General features: G+C 38.2%; 1 long non-coding RNA gene across 1 annotated transcript in view; it reads right to left on the minus strand.

Annotated features, from left to right (window-relative positions):
• Positions 1-432: 432 nt before the first annotated feature.
• Positions 433-18,954, minus strand: part of LOC122421354 — a 310,048-nt gene continuing 291,526 nt past the window's right edge. Inside the window, exon 4 of the long non-coding RNA XR_006263470.1 lies at positions 433-883. This is a non-coding gene — a long non-coding RNA (uncharacterized LOC122421354). The remainder of the gene's footprint in view (positions 884-18,954) is intronic.

Below are 18,954 nucleotides of genomic sequence, written 5' to 3' on the forward strand. Positions count from 1 at the left end.
CAACAGAGTTAACACTAACTAACTCCTGTATTACAGTCCTCCTATTAAATTATTGAGATAGCACCACACTCGACCTCTAGCCCTTGAACCAACTCATCCACACTCTTATGTACCTTATATATGGGTAAACTAATACTAGGCATTTAAAGTATCATATATACATATGTCATATATGTGTATGTGTATATAGATATATACACACACATATATATTATACACACACACATATATATACACATACATAAATGTTGACTTACATCAACAAGTTGAAAACTTTCTCTTGCTGACCAGAGGACAGCAAATTCTTCCAGTAAACTGCCAAAGAGTAATTATTTTAAGCCTCATGGACCATATGGTCTCTGTCAACTCTACCATCACAGTGCAAAAATATCCACAGACAATACAAAAATGAATGAGAGTGACTTGGTTCCAATAAAACTTTATTTTCACTCACAGGCAATGAGTCAAATTTGGCCCACAGGCTGTACTTTGCCCACCCCTCTCCTAGACCTCTCCTGCTCAAAGTGTGGCTACACATGAGAATCTCTTAAGCTACCTGTATAAATCACAGATTCCTGGGCCAAATTCCAGGACTGCTGAAGCACAATCTGCTTTTTTTTGTCCCAACAAGTCTCCTAGGTAATTTATGAACATACAAATATTTGAGGACCACTGTTCCTAAACTCAGTTTTTTTCCTAGGCCCCATAAAAGTTGCCATTACAGCTATCAAAGATAGAACATCTGTCAATGGAATAGCAAGACGAGTGATACAAACCAAGAAAGGAAAATTGGCTTCTTGTCGCAGCTCACCATCTTTATCAAGATGTCAAATTCTGACCCGTGACCACAATTCTCTGAGCTGGAAGATGTCCTTTAGGTTTACTGATAAAAAAAAAAGAAAATCTCATAAGCCAAAAAAACACTTTTTGTTCCCAGTGGAATCACACTGATCTTCTAATCAACTTATTGCGCGTGCACACAGACGGGTGCATGTGTATGCGTGCGTGCGCGCGCACACACACACACACGCATTTTTGAATTGTGGATATCCTGCTTTAAACTTGAAAATTCAGTTGTGCTAAAACTGCTTTTATGTTATTAAGGGAAAATGAGCACCAGGGTCTTCAGAAATAAGAGAGATGGAACAATAAGTGAATTTGTACAGAATTCGCCAATACACACACTGTCTGCTTCATGAATACATGAATGCAACCTGTTTTATCTTTTCTTGTTTCAGAACTAAAGGTATTCACATAAATCTAGATCTCCTTTTCTTTGGGGAATTAAGGCTGGCACCATCAGTCTCTGTCTTTACCTGTATCAGCATGGGGGAGAAAAGGCTAACCCTTCACTGTCTCTCGACAAAGGACTGAAAAAAGTGGAGAGAAATGAATACTAAGGCACATGCTGTAACAGAGCTGGCCAGGTCGCCATCCACCTGGGGTGACGCCCCTCTCCAGCTGACAGCCACCAGTGATCTGGTTTTAGTCGCCAGCACCCCAAACTTATTAACTGACTGATCTTCTCTCCATCTAATGCTAGGAGCCTCCCCCACCCCACCTTGCATCATAAGACTTTAGTTTATAGACCCCTTTGCTTTATCTCACTTTTTATACCTTTTCTCTGATCCTACTCCACCAATGACCCAAATGCCTCCAAAGGTACAACCCTGCCAGTGGCAATGGCAGTCCCCCTCTGATAGCGGGGATGTCCAGGCCTGGTTGTAAAGCCTGCCTCAGTACCACCACCAGGGGCCCAGTGGACTGAAATGTGTCTACATATCAAACAGAAGTTGGCTTCTACTGCTTCCTTTTCTTCTCCCAATACTTTGTATTCCATGGCCACCACAGTTATTTTGAAAGCATATTTTAGAGCTGGGTGATGACATTTAAATAAAGTAATCTCAATGAGGAGTTAGGGATTAATAAAAATGCAGCAGAGGGCCCACGAGGCAGCACAATTTTAACAATTGGGGTTAAACTAGCACTGAGCTCATGATGGATTTTTATTTAAGTGAATTCATGTCTTGCGTCTACACTGGCAAGTGAAATGGGCCCCTCAGACTTGAATTGAACCTGATCTTGGCTCTGAGTAATTGTGAGTCAGTTAATTAACCTCTGTAGTACCAGATCATTTGCGCTCTGAGATCCCTTTCAACTCTAAAACTCTATGTTCAGGCCCAAGTCTATTTGAGCAGGCATATTTCTTTTTCAATTGGCTTTTCTGGTGAATTTCCCCCAAAATGTTTAAGTTTGGTATTCTGTTATGCAAAAAAATGCTAAAATGGATATGGATCAAGATATTAGGTGGAGTAGTTTAGTAGAAGGAACTAAATTATTCTCACATCTTTTACAAAACTGGACCTTTAAAGTTATCTCAAATTGCAGCATCGCTTGCATACTTAATTTTAATTGATAATGATTTTTTTTAATAGGCACTGTAATCTTTACCAAATATTTCAAGATAAATTTATATGGAATTTTTTCCTAAGATTAAAAAGGTCAGGTTGTTTCTCGACTGGTAAAGTAAGTGATGATCTTTAAGGAGTGATTATAAGTGATGCTGATGCCGCCAACAGACCTGATTTTTCTAACATGAGGGCTTCCTAACAGTCAAGTCTTTGGGATGCTGTGGCAAAATCACTAGAGGTTTTGTTGAGTGTAAACAAATGCAGAATCATTATTAATCGCCACTGAAGGCCTTAAGTGTATTCACTACATCACAACTGCATAATAAAATTTGGTGTTATACCAAAAAAAGACAGAGAAAAATCAATAGTAAGTCAACCCTTATTGATAGAACCTATCAGCATTGTGCTAGATGTAGAGTACATGAGCTTTGCCTTCAGGAAGCTTATGATTTAGTTGGAATAGCAGGACAAACTCCTGCAAAACAATGCAAGCGAGCACACGATCAAATGCTCAGTGGAATTTTGTAGATACTGCTCCAAAGTATCAAATGCTGCAAGTAAGGAAATCAAAAGCAGGTCTGCTTGCCTTGCAGATTTGGCTAAAACTCTTTAGTTCAGTACCATAAAGACTCTCCTCCACCCTACAGCTGCATTTAAAAAAAGAATTCTGGTTTTCCCTGAAACCTGTGGCTATAGCAAAAAATATCAAGAATATTGCCAAATTAAATTATTCATACTAGAAAATAATACAGCTGATCCCAATGGCCTTTTAAAAAATATCATACTTGGTCTATATATTAATGGTAATATATAAAATTAAAGAGGACAGGTAGATGAATAATGATTCTCTCACTAGTCATCTCAACTAATACTATTCTGTAACTTTTCTAGAATTCAAAATTATTCAAACATTGATAAACAAGACAAATTTATTTCTTAGCCCTTTATTATTTCATAATTCCTTGTGATCCTTATTCATAACTTTTCTATTTCCATAAGCCTCATATTTATAAATAAATTTAATGAACAGTGAAAATATGTTAAATATCTAAGATTTAATTAGTGCTTTCAAGAACATTTTTCTCATTTAAATCTCAAAACAAACCTGTGATTCATTATCCACCTTTTCCAAATTGGGAGAACTAACAGAAACAAAGCTGGTATTTGCTGAGCAAGGTCTCTCTCCAATACAATAGCCACTATTCCCATGCAAATATTTTAAGTTTTATTTAATCAAACAAAATTAAAACTTCAGTTTCTTAGTCACATTCTCCACATCTTAAGTGCTCAATAGCCCCATGTGGCTAGTGGCTACCATATCAGACAATGCAGATATAGAACATTTCTATTACTGCAGAAACTCCTATCTGACAGCACATGTATTACCTCTTTTAATTATCTCACCAATCATCACCTCAAGAAGTTGATACTATTACTATTCCCATTTTACAGATGAATGAATAAACTTAGGTACAGTGACCTAGCCAAGGTAACAGTGGACCTGACATTCCAGCTCTTACTAGCCCAGTACTGACCGATAAAATTTTCTGCAGCTACAGAAATGTTCCATATCTGCACTGTCCAACATGGTAGCCACTAGCCTTATGTGACTATTGACCACTTGCAATTTAGTGGTGTGACTGAGGAACTGAATTTTACATAATTTTCTTTAATTTAAATATCAATAGCTCTATCACATTAGTGGCTACCACCCTGGATGGCTCGAATCTAACCCCAAATCCAACCCTTAATCCCTACTGTATCTTATGCCCAGTCCTCTCAGCATTACTACTAGCAACATCAGAGGAAAGGAGGTCCTGGTGACACTAAGAGGGGAGGAAAAAAAAAAAGGATGAGCCCTATTTTAAACAGTGACTTGAAAACTATTACTTGAAGCTGAGCCTTCTCTTTGGTCTCAGTCTCTAAAGCAAGTTATGCTGCTGAGCCTTCTCTTTGGTCTCAGTCTCTAAAGCAAGTTATGCTGGAAGGTGATGGGAGTGGGGGGTTAAATCTAGCATGGAATCTATTTTCCACATTTCCTTGATATTCTGGAATTACCTCTTTGCATGAGAGCCAATAAAAGTGTATACAACATATGTTTTCCACAGGAGGCAATTTTTATAGAGCAACCAGATGAATTACAACATGGGTCAGACCCCAATTCTTCAGTGTGCCCAGAGAATCAGGTAAGTGGGGCAGAAGACTAGACATATAACCCAATAGAGGACCAGCAAGGAGGAAGAGATGAACTAGCCTGCATTATGCAGACACTATCCCCCCAACCTGACACCTTTGCTTTATTATGTTTCAAGGTATTTGGAGCAGCCTGTTGGCCTCCCTTGGGTTGTTTGTTTTGATATCAGCTTTTTATCTGCTTGGCTTTTTAAATGTGGTTCTACTGGAAAATCTTGCCATGGAACATTTAACAAGAAGAGGAAGCAAGCTCAAAACTTTCCATTTACACAGAGAATTATTGCACGTTTCCAGAGGCCTGAGAGTTTGTCCTCCTCCAAGTTTTATCATGGAATTGTGATTTCAACTATCCCTCCAAACAGATATTCTTTCTCTATTCAGAAGATGCAATTCTAGAAACCTATATCTGACTCTAATGATAGCTTACACCCGTTCCACTCTGAAATAACGGAGTGGTAGCTAGAACAACTGAGAGTAGTGGGCAGCTCTGTAATGTAAAAGGGAAATCTGCTTCTGTCTTTTCAGCTTGTTTTCCATGCCCCTCAGCAGAATTCACAGCAAACAAAAATGTTAGAGGAGAAAGTCACAACCGTTGCTTTTAATGTCTAATACAGTGAGGTTTAAATCATCCAAGAGCTCATTGCAGACATGTGGGATATTACCATGTTGCTATGATAGGTCCAATCTTTGGTAGAACGGGTAGGTTTTGCCTCAGAGCTCTGGCATAACATCCATGCCAGTTTGGCTGATGGTAAAAAATAAACACAGCAACATCTTTTGCAAAACCACCTCACTTCCAAATCAAGAATACCCTCTGAACGCCAAGATTAAAATAGTTAAATACAGTGACCTATCTTGCATAGCATATATCTAAGTTGAACAGATCAGGAGAAAAAAAAAAAATATATATATATATATATAAAGGCTTCTTCTCCAATCCTACCAGCCTATTAACTTTTCAATAGATGCACACACACACAAAGGGTTTTCTGAATGTAGGAAAACAAGTTTATAATTACATAATTATGCAGACACACCACAATTTTTCTTTTATGTTACCTTTATCTTTAAAAGGCAACAGACAGGGCTGTACTAAAAAGCAATAAAGCATGGGTAATTTAATACCAAATTACATCCATATTGAAAAGTTTACATGCAGTTGAGAGCAGACAGAGGTCAGCTTTTCAACAGGACTGTCTTTAATTGTGGCCATCAGTTTTAGCAATCCCGATCTCTGGATCAAAGACAGATATAATGGGCTTCCTCAACGCTGAATAGTGAAAGCAGACAGCAGGAATGGTGCTATCTGGCACCCAAAGGTCATAAAAAAAATTGCCAGAAAGGGAATGTGTCTCATTGTAAAATTATATATCTAAGATTATATATGTGTGTGTGTGTATATATATAATTTTAAAATGATTCTCTCTTGCCCAGTTTCCAATAAGCTACTTTAAGTGAGGGGTTTTTTGGTCACTTCATCACAGGTGCAAGGTTTTTCCTGTTTTCCCTCTAATAAGTGTACAACCTTTGTGTAAATCTTTATTAATTTTTTTCAGTTCCTTTGAATCATGATTTTCTCCAACCAGCACAGCAATCCCTCTTTCCTTGAGGAAGGGCTATGTGAACTGAGACTGTTTTTCTTTTTATCCCCACTCTTCTCCCCCCCTAAATCAAATGAGGAGTAAATTATCAGTAAATCAGACAGAAACAAGTTTCCTGGATCTGCAGATCCATTCTACAAATGAAGCAATTTCATCTCTGCTAGCTCTGAGGTGGGGGCAGTGGCATGGGAGGGGTATTTTAAGTAGCCATGGGGGACCAGAGCGGAGATGCTAGCTGGCAAAGCATCCCCACGTCTGCATGCACAGACCACTCAAATCTGCACCAAGAGACTACTTGCAAGAATCCATCTTTTTTCACTTAACAAGATACAAAATATAAAACACATTTGCCTCTTATTAAACCTCTCCTGTAAGTGGTTCCAGGTCCACCATTTTTAAAGGGAGGAGAGGGGAGTCGAGACCCTCTTGGGAATTTCGGCGGAGTGACTGGAGATGAGGTACAGGCTGTGAGCCTTTATTACTTTAATTTTATTTTTTTTTCTAAAAGCACAGAAGGAATAACATTTTAAATCATTAGCATTTGCTTTAAGTAGTTATTTCTTCCAACTGTAAGAATCCCCGCTCCCAGCCCCCTTCCCCATTAGCACCACTCCCTGATCCTGCACAGGAGAACTGCCCAGATGGGATTTCCCTCCACTGCTCAAATCTGGAAGGTGCTTTTAAAGAATTTCAGACTCGAAATTGAGGCAGCCATGGAAGAAACTGTAATCACAGTTTTTCTTGAGAATAAAGCTCTTATATTTATGGTACCTGAGACTGGAAGCTGACTATGGCATCTCAGAATTATTTCAGTGGCAGCAGTTACTATTATGATACAATTCTGTCTTCTCTGTTTAACAACAAGAGTTCAATAGTAGTTCCAATTCAACTCAGAACACTTTGTGAGAATTTGTGAACAGTTTGTGAGAGTCAAACTTCTTTAGAAATGGAATATAATCTGCCACCTTACTTAATTTAAGATGATTTATAGTTTCTATCAAAGGAGCAGCAAAAGGTGAAGAAATTTGCAAAACCAGGAAAAGAAACTCCCTTTTGGGCTTCACAAGTTCAAAATGGCAGAAGGCCATAATTAGACACAGAAAAGTTGATTGGAAGGTTTACATTTCCTCCTGTAAGCTGGCTGTTGTTTTGCTGTCCATAGGCTAAAAGAGATAAAATAAGTCACTGAATAATTCTACATTTCAACTTAACTCTGCCAAAAGAGAGGTCTTACTTCAGGTAAGGTCTGTTTTATAATCTATAAAGTGCATGTACTTAAAGAGGCATGTCATCAAGGAAGGCCTTTAGCTATGTTTCAGGCTGGAGGTGTCTCTGCCACCCACCTTTTCTGTGCTAGATATAAAGGACACAAAAAATGAAGCCAGAATTCTTTAATAGGTCAGTGGGATAAATGAACTGTGTTCTTTCAGCCAGCAAAAATCAGATACAATAACCAAAGGTGGGGTGTAGTAGTATTATACTCCCAGCAAGATTTAACTAAGGAAGTCTGTGCCCAATACACCACCCAGACCTCCACGCAGACTGCACTGGTTTGTCTTCCGCCCCAGAGTCACTCTGCTTCAATACTGTATGACAGAGCGTTGATGGATGACTCTCCTCTTGCCTGCTCATTCATTCCCATCAGCATTAGAGCTTATTTGTTGGGCACCAACAGGGTACCCAGCACCATCCAATATACTGTTGCAGCCATGGGGTCTGAAGCAAGGCACACCTTCCATCTATCTCAAAGAGAATTAAGGGCACTCATGTTGGAAGCCACGTAGGAGCTAATAAAAAGTGCCAAGTGTTGGTACAAATAAGATCTCATGCTTGTACGACATGTTAAAGAATTGTAATTATTAAAAAAAAAAAAAGAATTGTAATTATTGAGACAGCTAAAAAGGGAAAAAGGAAATAGCTTCCTCCAACTGGACTGAACTAGCAAGATGGACAAAACCTGTCCGTAGGGACACAATCCTGCCTACTAACAGTAAATGGATATCTTTTAAAAATTCATTTCATTTTAAATGATTTCTCCTGAAAATTTACCAAGTATTCAAAACCTTAAACAATAATGAAGAATAATAAATATTTTAATTTCAACATTATTTCTAATTCTGTGGACCCTTCAGTACCTCCATTTCTTCATATTCAGAACAGAATGGAATCATGAAGAACCAGTACACAGTGATATCATGTGACATGACCTAATGAACATGATAAGGACATGGTTTAAATATAAAATACAAACAAAGTAATGAATCAAAAACAAATGAGTTCAGCAAGCCCAAGGTATGTTAGAGATGCATTTCAGTTAACTCAACACTGAGCCTTTGGTTCCCACTTGAGTGGAAGACTCTGACAGGTCATTTGTGGTCTTCAATGAAAGAATCCTCCTGTTGGGATTTCCACTATGCCTGCCTAATAATAATCATAATAATATCCAATGATACCTAATATTTTGTGTGCATGTCAAATACTTTACATATATCATTTAATTCCTAAACAATCCTATTACATAAGTACTATTGTTATTTTGCAAAGAGATAACAAAACCTACCTACCACCTGTGATATCATCTGGAGATTTAATAGAGACTTCCGTTAAACCTTAACTGACACAAATTAGGTCAACTCATCCCTGACCTTTAGAGCAAAGAAAATACCAGTCATTAAATGAATTTCAAACCCTGAGAGCCATTTGTGATGCTTCTGCCTTGTTCAGTCCCAACATTCAATTCACAATCAAAACCTTTCAATTCTTCCTTGGAATCAAGGTTTCCCAACCTCTTTAAAAGACTGAAAATTAATAAGATAAGCATTTAATTCAAGAAGGCAGAAAAATAAGAAGACAAAGGGAATGGAGGGAAGACACAACTCTGACAAAAGAACACATTAGGTAATATAGGACCAGTAATAGAAAGCAACCAAACCAAAAAGAGGTTCTTTGGGTATTCTATGGGTTAGCCAGGTGGAACAGTTATCTTGGACCAGTTTGGCTGATCTCTGAAGTCAAGTGGTGAGCTAATTGAAGTCAAAAGGTCTAGCTCACATATCTGGTAGTTGCCAACTACATTGGTCTGAGAACTCAGCTAGAACTGCTGGTCACTGCTCTATATGGTCTCTTATCCTCTAAACCAGCCTTGTTCTGAAAGTTACAAGGACAGGGAAAGTCTAATTGCACAAGTGTTTTTCAAGCTTCTGCTATGTCACACTTGCGGTTGCCCACTGGTCAAAGAAAGTCACATGATTAAGTCCAGAGTCATGTGGGTGTGGCTACAAGGAGTCAGGAATATTACTACAACAATCAATCATACCAAACAACCATACCACTGGCTCTGGTCCCACCAGTTTGATCTCTACCACCAGATCATAAGGGCTTCTGGATAGTTCAGCTGGTAAAAAATCTGCCTGCAATGCAGGAGACCCCAGTTCAAGTCCAGGGTTGGGAAGATCCCCTGGACAAGGAAAAGGCTACCCAACCCAACAGTTAGATCATAACTGTTGCTTGAGTCAAGCCATCATAACTCATTATGGTAGATACTCAAAAGTTCAGTTCAGTCGCTCAGTCATGTCTGACTCTTTGTGACCCCATGGACTGCAGCACACCAGGCTTCCTTGTCCATCACCAACTCCCGGAGCCTACTCAACTACATGTCCATCGTGTCAGTGATGCCATCCAACTATCTCATCCTCTGTCATCCCCTTCTCCTCCGGCCTTCAGTCTTTCCCAGCATCAGGGACTTTTCTAATGAGTCAGTCTTCGCATCAAGTGGCCAAAGTATTGGAGTTTCAGCTTTAGCATCAGTCCTTCCAATGAATATTCAGAACTGATTTCCTTTAAGATTGACTGGTTAGATCTCCTTGCTGTCCAAGAGACTCTCAAGAGTCTTCTCCAACACCATAGTTTAAAAGCATCAATTCTTCGGTGCTCAGTTTTCTTTACAGTCCAACTCTCACATCCATACATGACTACTGGAAAAACCATATCTTTGATTAGATGGGTCTTTGTTGGTAATGTCTCTGCTTTTTTATATGCTATCTAGGTTGGTCATAGCTTTTCTCCCAAGGAGCAAGCATCTTTTAATTTCATGGCTGCAGTCACCATCTGCAGTGATTTTGGAGGCCAAGAAAATAAAGTCTGTCACTGTTTCCATTGTTTCCCCATCTATTTGCCATGAAGTGATGGGACCGGATGCCATGATCTTAGTTTTCTGAATGTTGAGTTTTAAGTCAATTTTTTCACTCTCCTCTTTCACTTTCATCAAGAGGTTCTTTCGTTCTTCTTCGCTTTCTGCCATAAGTGTGGTATCACCTGCATATCTGAGGTTATTGATATTTCTCCCAGCAATCTTGAGTCCAGCTTGTGCTTCTTCCAGCCTGGCATTTCACATGATGTACTCTGCATATAAGTTAAATAGGCAGGGTGACAATATACAGCCTTGACATACTCCTTTCCTGATTTGGAACCAGTCTGTTGTTCCATGTCCAGTTCTAACTGTTGCTTCTTGACCTGCATACAGATTTCTCAGGAGGCAGGCCGAGTGGTCTGGTATTCCCATCTCTTTCAGAATTTTCCACAGTTTGTTGTGATCCACACAGTCAAAGGCTTTGGCGTAGTCAATAAAGCAAAAGTAGATATTTTGGGGGGACTCTCTTGATTTTTCAATGATCCAGCAGACGTTGGCAATTTGATCTCCGGTTCCTCTGCCTTTTCTAAATCCAGCTTGAATATCTGGAAGTTCATGGTTCACGTATTGCTGAAGCCTGGCTTGGAGACTTTTGAGAATTACTTTGCTAGCATGTGAGAGGACTGCAATTGTGCGGTAGTTTGAACATTCTTTGGCATTGCCCCTCTTTGGGATTGGAAAGAAAACTGACCATTTCCAGCTCTGTGGCCACTGCTGAATTTTCCAGATTTGCTGGCATGTTGACTTTCACAGCATCATCTTTTAGGATTTGAAATAGCTCAACTGGAATTCCATCACCTCCACTAGTTTTGTTCATAGTAATGCTTCCTAAGGCCCACTTGACTTCGTATTCCAGGATGGGTTATCTGGGTCATGAAGATCTTTTTTGTATAGTTCTTCTCTGTATTCTTGCCACCTCTTCTTAGTATCTTCTGCTTTTGTTAGGTCCATACCATTTCTGTCCTTTATTGTGCTCATCTTTGCATGAAATGTTCCCATGGTATCTCTAATTTTCTGGAAGAGATCTCTAGTCTTTCCCATTCTATTGTTTTCCTCTATTTCTTTGCATTGATCACTGAGGAAGGCTTTCTTATCTCTTCGTGCTATTCTTTGGAATTCTGCATTCAATGGATATATCTTTCCTTTTCTCCTTTGCCTTTAGTTTCTCTTCTTTTCTCAGCTATTTGTAAGGCCTCCTCAGAAAACCATTTTGCCTTTTTGCATTTCATTTTCTTGGGAATGGTCTTGATCCCTGCCTCCTGTACAAGTCACGAAGTTCTTGTCCATAGTTCTTCGGGCACTCTGTCTATCAGATCTAATCGCTTGAATATATTTGTCACTTCCACTGTATAATTGTAAGGGATTTGATTTAGGTCATACCTGAACGGTCTAGGAGTTTTCCCTACTTTCTTCAATTTAAGTCTGAATTTGGCAATATGAGTTCATTATCTGAGCCACAGTCAGCTCCCGGTCTTGTTTTTGCTGACTCCATACAGCTTCTCCATCTTTGGCTGCAAAGAATATAATCAATCTCATTTCGGTATTGACCATCTCGTTATGTCCACGTGTAGAGTCTTCTCTTGTGTTTTTGGAAGAGGGTGTTTGCTATGACCAGTGCATTCTCTTGGCAAAACTCTGTTAGCCTTTGCCCTGCTTCATTTTGTACTCCAAGGCCAAATTTGCCTGTTACTCCAGCAGTGGCCACTTAACTTTCTACTTTTGCATTCCAGTCCCCTATAATGAAGAGGACATCTTTTTTCATATTAGTTCTAGAAGGTCTTGCAGGTCTTCATAGAACCATTCAACTTCAGCTTCTTCATCATCACTGGTCGGAGCACAGACTTGGATTACTCTAATATTAAATGGTTTGCTAAAATGGACAGTAAAAGGAAAAAAATATGGGAAAAAACTATTTTTTTTTAACTTGATGCATAGTTTTGAAGAGAAAGATGCTGATCCATTGTTCACAGACAATTTAAAGAAATCAGACCCAAAATAAAAAATTCAAAGGATCATGTCTTCAGGTTACAGTACCCATTGATGATAATGTCCAATGGAGTCAGTTTGGAAGGTGAATTTGAGGGATTACCAAGAGGCTTTTTATTCACCAATCTTTGTTAACTACATGATCAACTACTTTAATATTAAAGAGTTTTACTATTTTACTGTCAAATACTCTATTAATGGCCTTTATATGAAACAAGTGTGACATCAAGTGTCTAACCAATGACATCACATGACTGTGTCTCTGAACAGCCCCATCAAACTGAATCCAGCCTCAATTTCTTATATGTAGAAGACGAGTTGGATCCTTGAGTCACAATGGTTTTCTCAACCAAGAAAGACGGATAGCATGAGGTTAGGAATTTTTCCCCCTAATTATTTAATGGTTAAAAAAACAAAAAACAAACAAACAAAAAAACCTGCTGTGCTCTAAGAAGAACCTAATTTGGAACATACATTCTCCTGGTAGATTTTACATCAGAAAGCTTTGAATTTAAATATGAAAAGCTAGGATTTGCTTTCTAGACAGAATGCAATTCTAAAATGTCATGCAAATTTCTTTTCGGAAGAACAAATGCAAACATTTTGAGAAGAGCTCTAAATATGCACAGGGCTTTGGGGAAACCATGTGTAAAATACTATTTTGCCTGAGGCAACCTATCTTCCACATTTGTTGAGGGAGAAAATAATAGCCAATATTCTGTATGACTGTGTTGACGGTATGAATGGTTTTTATCTGTACGGTTCTTGTGCAGAGCATGAGGCAATTCTTTGTCAGCTTTTCTGGGAGTTCTGAAAAATCATAGGATCCACAAACTGTGCACTAGACCATGTCTATTTTTAATACATACCCTGAAGCACCTAGTATAAAACTAAGCATCCTACGGACACTCAAATGCTTATCCACTAACTACCACATTTTCCAATACATCCTCCTTTCAACCTCTGCTACTTTCTATATGTTGAAATGAAGGGATTTTTTTTTTCTTTTTTATTCTTGCCTGCTGTATACACACTCAAAATAATTTGTTTCAACCCTCACATAAATAAAACAAGTAGTGGGTTCACTGGTATTGCTGTCTGCTCTGCTCCCTCATTTTCTTGACTCCATCTTTTTTCATTCTTTGGCATATGCACATCTAACACAGGTATTAGACATTTGGTACAGCCTCTCTAGTAGCCTTATTCAACAGAACTTCTGCAATGATGGAAATGTTCTGTAGCTGCACTGTTCAGTTTGGTACCTAAAAGCCACATGTGGCTAGTGACTATCTGAAATGTGGCTAGAAAGACTGAGGAAATAATTTTTAATATTATTAAATTTTAATTAAATTTATAGAGCCAGATGTAGCTGATGGGATACCATAATGAACAGCACAGACTTCTAGTTTCAGATTAAGTTTCTTACTAGTTAACATTGATGGTAGACAGAGAATTACATTTGAGCCCTGATTTTCTCTGTGAAACCCTGGGCTGGTCACTTAGCACCTATGATGCCAGTCTTCTAATCTGGAAAACAGTAATAGTACTACCTATTTACATGATTGCTGTGATGCTTAAATAAGGTAAATTTTCATAAATTGGCCAACATAAAGCAAATGGTCAATGAAAATTAGGGTCCTTCCTTTTTAAAAAAAAAAAATCTATAAAATGGGACTCAGAAAAGGCACTTTTCCAGGCATTTGACTATTGTAATAATCAAATGAAATAATGAAAACAAAAGATGTATAAACTACAAAGCATTAAAATAAAATTATTGTTAATTTCTTTAGCTGAAAAAAAAGTTTAATGTATGTTTTTATTTGTTTAATCACCATCATCATCTTTCTTTCTGAAACCCTGGCATAATCTTTAAATCCAAGCATTGTATTTCCTTCAAATATTTTAACATGTCACTTTAATGAAAGAATCCATGAACCCTGTTGTCTGCAGTCTTCCTCTGTACTTGTTTTTGCCTCCCTAAGCTCTGCTACTCTGACTTCCTTTCTTTCCTTTATCCTCCTGTAAACCTCAGTTTCCTCACATGAAAAATGGAGCTCCTGAGGTTACCTCTTAGAAGACTGCAATAATGATATTTTAGAGAATGACTTAGGAAATGTGAACAAAACTCATTCAAAAATTGGTCTGCCTAGATGCAGAGAACAAACTTGTGAAAGGAGAGAGTGGGATAAATGGAGAAAACAGCATTGACATATACACACTGTTATGGGTTTCCTAGGTGGCTCAGTGGTAAATAATCTGTCTTCCAATGTAGGAGACTCAGGAAGCCCAGATTCGATCCTTGGGTTGGGAAGATCCCCTGGAGGAGGAAATGGCAACCCATTCCAGTATTCTTGTCTGGAAAATTCCATGGACAGAACAGGGTGGCAGGCTACAGTCCATGGAATTGCAAAGAGTTGGACATGACTTCACAACTGAGCATAAGCATGATATATGTGACACTATCATGTGTAAAATAGACAGCTGGTGAGAAGTTGCTGCATTACACAGGGAGCCAAGCCTGGCACTCTGTGAAGACCTAGAGGGGTGACATGGCGGGGAGGCGAGGAAGGCTCAAGAGAGAGGGGATATATGTACAGTTATGGCTGATTTACATTGTATGGCAGAAGTCAACACAACATTGTAAACCAATTTTCCTCCAATTAAAAAATAAATTAAAAAAAATTACTCTGCCTAAATGTAAAGAAAAGCTTCATTCTGAAAAATGGAAAGTATCTCTGGACTCAAAGCTGATAGAACAGAAATTAACAACAAACAAACAAAAAAACAATGGGGGTTGGGGAAGAGGCTCTCAAGAGGTAGGGGATATATGTACACATACAGCTGGTTCACGTTGTTGTATAGCAGAAACTAACATGACACTATTAAGCAATTATACTTCAATCTAAACAAAAATTTTTTTAAAAGACTATCATCAGTAATGTGGGTGGGCCTCACCCAATCAGTGAAGACCTTAAGAGCAAAGCCTTAGTTTTAAATTTTTTATTATTTTTTATGATAATTTTATCATTAAATTTTTAATTGAAGTATACTTGAATTACATTATTATATTAGTTTCAGGTATATTACAAAGTTATTTGATAAGTTTATACATTATGAAATCATCACCACAAGTCTAGTTACCATCTGAAAGTCTAGGATTTTTTTTTCTTTAACAGAACATATAGTGTATATTTTGTTGTTGTATTTAGTCACTAAGTCGTGTCCAACTATTTTGCACTCCTCTGTCTCTGGGATTTCCCAGGCAAAAATACTGGAGTGGGTAGCCATTTCCTACTCCAAAACCTGGGATATTTTTTAGAAGGAGTTCTGTCTCAGGATTGCAACATAAAAATCATACCTGAGTTTCCTGCCTGCTGGCCTGCACTACAGATTCTGAATTTGTCAGCTCCCACAATTGTCTGAGTTAATTCCTTAAAAGAGTCATTTTTACAGATGTAAGGAAAAAAATCGAAGACAATGAGAACTTGCTTTGGTAGAGAATAAATATTCCAATTATCTCATTTGCTTATGGACAGGTAACCACTGAGGAATGAAAAGTACATCTCAAGGCAAAGAAAACTATAAAATACAAAACAAATAAGGCAAAAAGATCTGATAATCTGATCCTTAAAAAGAGGAGTTTATGATCCCTTAAACATTGTCATACATTAGAAATACTTCACAGTTAAAGAGTAGACAAATTTATAATAGTGTCTTCTTGCTCTCTCAGCTTCTTCCTGTTTATCTGCTCTACATAATAAAAGGAATCTCCTTCACCCACTGGCAGGGGAAATGAGAGAAGTAGTTAAAAGTGGACAGGATACTTGATACTATTAGGATGGCTATTATCAAAAGAATGGGGGGAGGGGAAGCATTGGCAAGGATGTAAATGAACTGGAACACTTGTACACTACTGGTGGATTCCCTGGTAGCTCAGATGGTAAAGAGTCTCCTGCAATGAGGGAGAACCAGGTTTAATCCCTGGGTCAGGAAGATACCCTGAAGAAGGAAATTGGCAACCCCCTCCATTATTCTTGCCTAGAAAATCCCAGGGGTGGAGGAGCCTGGAAGGCTAAAGTCCATGGGGTTGGACATGACTAAAGAGACTTCACTTCACTTCATTATCAATGAATGAGGGGGGAAAAAAGCATTGGCAAAGATGTAAATGAACTGGAACACTTGTGTATTACTGGTGGCTTATAAAATAGTGTTGCCATTGTGGAAAACAGCTTTAAAGTTCCTCAAAAAGCTAGACACAGAATTACTATATGAAAAAAAAAAAAAAGAATTATTATATGACCCAGCAATTTCACTCCTAGGTATATACCCAAATGAGTTGACAAGGACTCAAACAGGTACATATATGTAATATTCATGACAGCACTGTTCACAATAGCCAAAAGGTGAAGCCAAGTATTCACCAACAGACAAACATAAAAACACAATGTGATATATACATACAATGGAATATAACTCAGCCCTAAGAAGAAAGGAAATTCTGATACATGCTATAATATGGATGAACTTTGAAGACATTATGCAAAGTAAGTGAAATAAGTCAAACACAAAAGAACAATATTGTATGATTATACTCATATGAGATACCTAGAATAGGTAACTTTATAAAGACAGAAAGTATAACTGAGGTTACCAGGACTGGAAAGAGGAAAGGGAAGTTATTACTTTATAAGTACAGAGTTTCTGTTTGGAATCACAAAAGGTTCTAGAAATGGATTTTGTAATTATTGTACCACACTGAGAATGTACTTATTGCCATTCAGTTATACACTTAAATAGTTAAAATGGTAAATTTTATATTATGTATATTTACTACAATTTTTGGTAAACGTACACTCAAAAAGGAAGGGAAAGGGGGCAAGAGGAGAGATAGGTGAGAACCCTGGAATGAAGAGGAGAAAATAAGGACAATGGAATCAAGAAAGACAGAGAGCAGCATCTAGCCAGCCACATGGCCAGGGTTTAAGGAGAAAATCAGCCAGTGAGAAGTTCTTGGGTGACCAAAGAATATTTTAAAAGAGTGAATATTATTATGTAATTTCATTTACTTCCTACTGTGCAATGAAATAACCCTCTCTGACTTTCAAACCTTCACAAAAGTGCTGCCACACACTGCAGTCATGCTACTCAATGGAATAAGGAAAGAGAGGCAGTGACCAACAGAAAACAAAGTGGAGCAGTTAAAGTACAGAAATTGGACTGAGGTGCCAAGGAAATTCTGACAGTCCACTCTGACTGCAGACCTTAAAAATCCTTAGAAAATTTGAAATGACACAGGATTTGAAACAAACACAAATAAAGACTTCAGTACAATGCAGGGCTCCAGAAAGACTGTAGAATATAGCAAGACTGTAGGACATAGCAAGAAAAATGTTTGGGAATTCAATCCAATGATCAGGAACCAAAAGCTTCCATAACAGCTGAAGGAGTGGAATAAAGTAAAAAGGGTAGCAGATTCAAGGCACTGAAATTGAAGGAATATGCTGGGTCTTATGTGAAATGGATTAGATATGATTCATCTCAAGGCAAGAATTTTGCCCAAAGTTGGAAAACATGCAAACAGAAGGTGCTGGCTAAGATATAGAAAACCTACCAAGATAAAGTTACCCCTTCTGGCAGAAGACCTCAGGCACTGGGTACTTGGCCAGGCTGAGGGTCTTATTGAAAACAGTTGAGATCTTGATGAAGAATCATAAGAAGAAACCAGCTCCATGATTCAAACAAATCATCAGAGCAGCTAAAAGCTTAATAGACAAAAAGAAAGAAAGAAACATCTAAGAGAAGGCTTCTTAGGACCACTATCAATTCTGTGAGGAGCTGAATGCATCTAAGAGGCTGCTCCAACTCAGGAACAATCAGAGCCAAATGCAAACAGACTTGAAAGCATTCCTCAAGCTACACACAAACCCATCAACTAGGGTGGCAGCCTCACAAGCACAAGGGGCTTCTGATCAAACACCAAATTAACAGTAATCTACTCTAACCCAGAGGCAACCCTAAGTAGCCAGGCTGAAAGTAAAAGGTGGAGGAGGGGAATCTTAATAACGTCATTAGAGGATACACACTTCAAGAGAAAGACACCTTCAAGAATTATTTCAGCCAAGTCAGTAAACAAATACAAAATCAAAATGAGAAAACAGCAAAACACCCTTGGAGAGGAGAGCACTATCTGAAGTTGCTAAAATATATTATTTAATCCCTTCCTGAAAATTATGAGACACACAAAGAAACAGAAAAGTGTGACTCCCACATAGGGAAAATATTAAGCAATAAAAGTTGCTTTTAAATAGGCCCAGATGATAGACTATGCAGACAAAGACCTCAAAGCAGTAATTATAAATACCTTCAAAAAACTAAAAGCTAAGAACTATGAATATGATACTAAGAATTATAAAAGATGGTTTTTCCAGTAGTCATGTATGGATGTGAGAGTTGGACTGTGAAGAAAGCTGAGCGCCGAAAAATTGATGCTTTTGAACTATGGTGTTGGAGAAGACTCTTGAGAGTCCTTTTGACTGCAAGGAGATCCAACCAGTCCATCCTAAAGGAGATCAGT

The sequence above is a fragment of the Cervus canadensis genome, chromosome 18 (assembly GCF_019320065.1).
Source record: "Cervus canadensis isolate Bull #8, Minnesota chromosome 18, ASM1932006v1, whole genome shotgun sequence".
In the NCBI taxonomy this organism is placed as follows: Eukaryota; Metazoa; Chordata; class Mammalia; order Artiodactyla; family Cervidae; genus Cervus; species Cervus canadensis.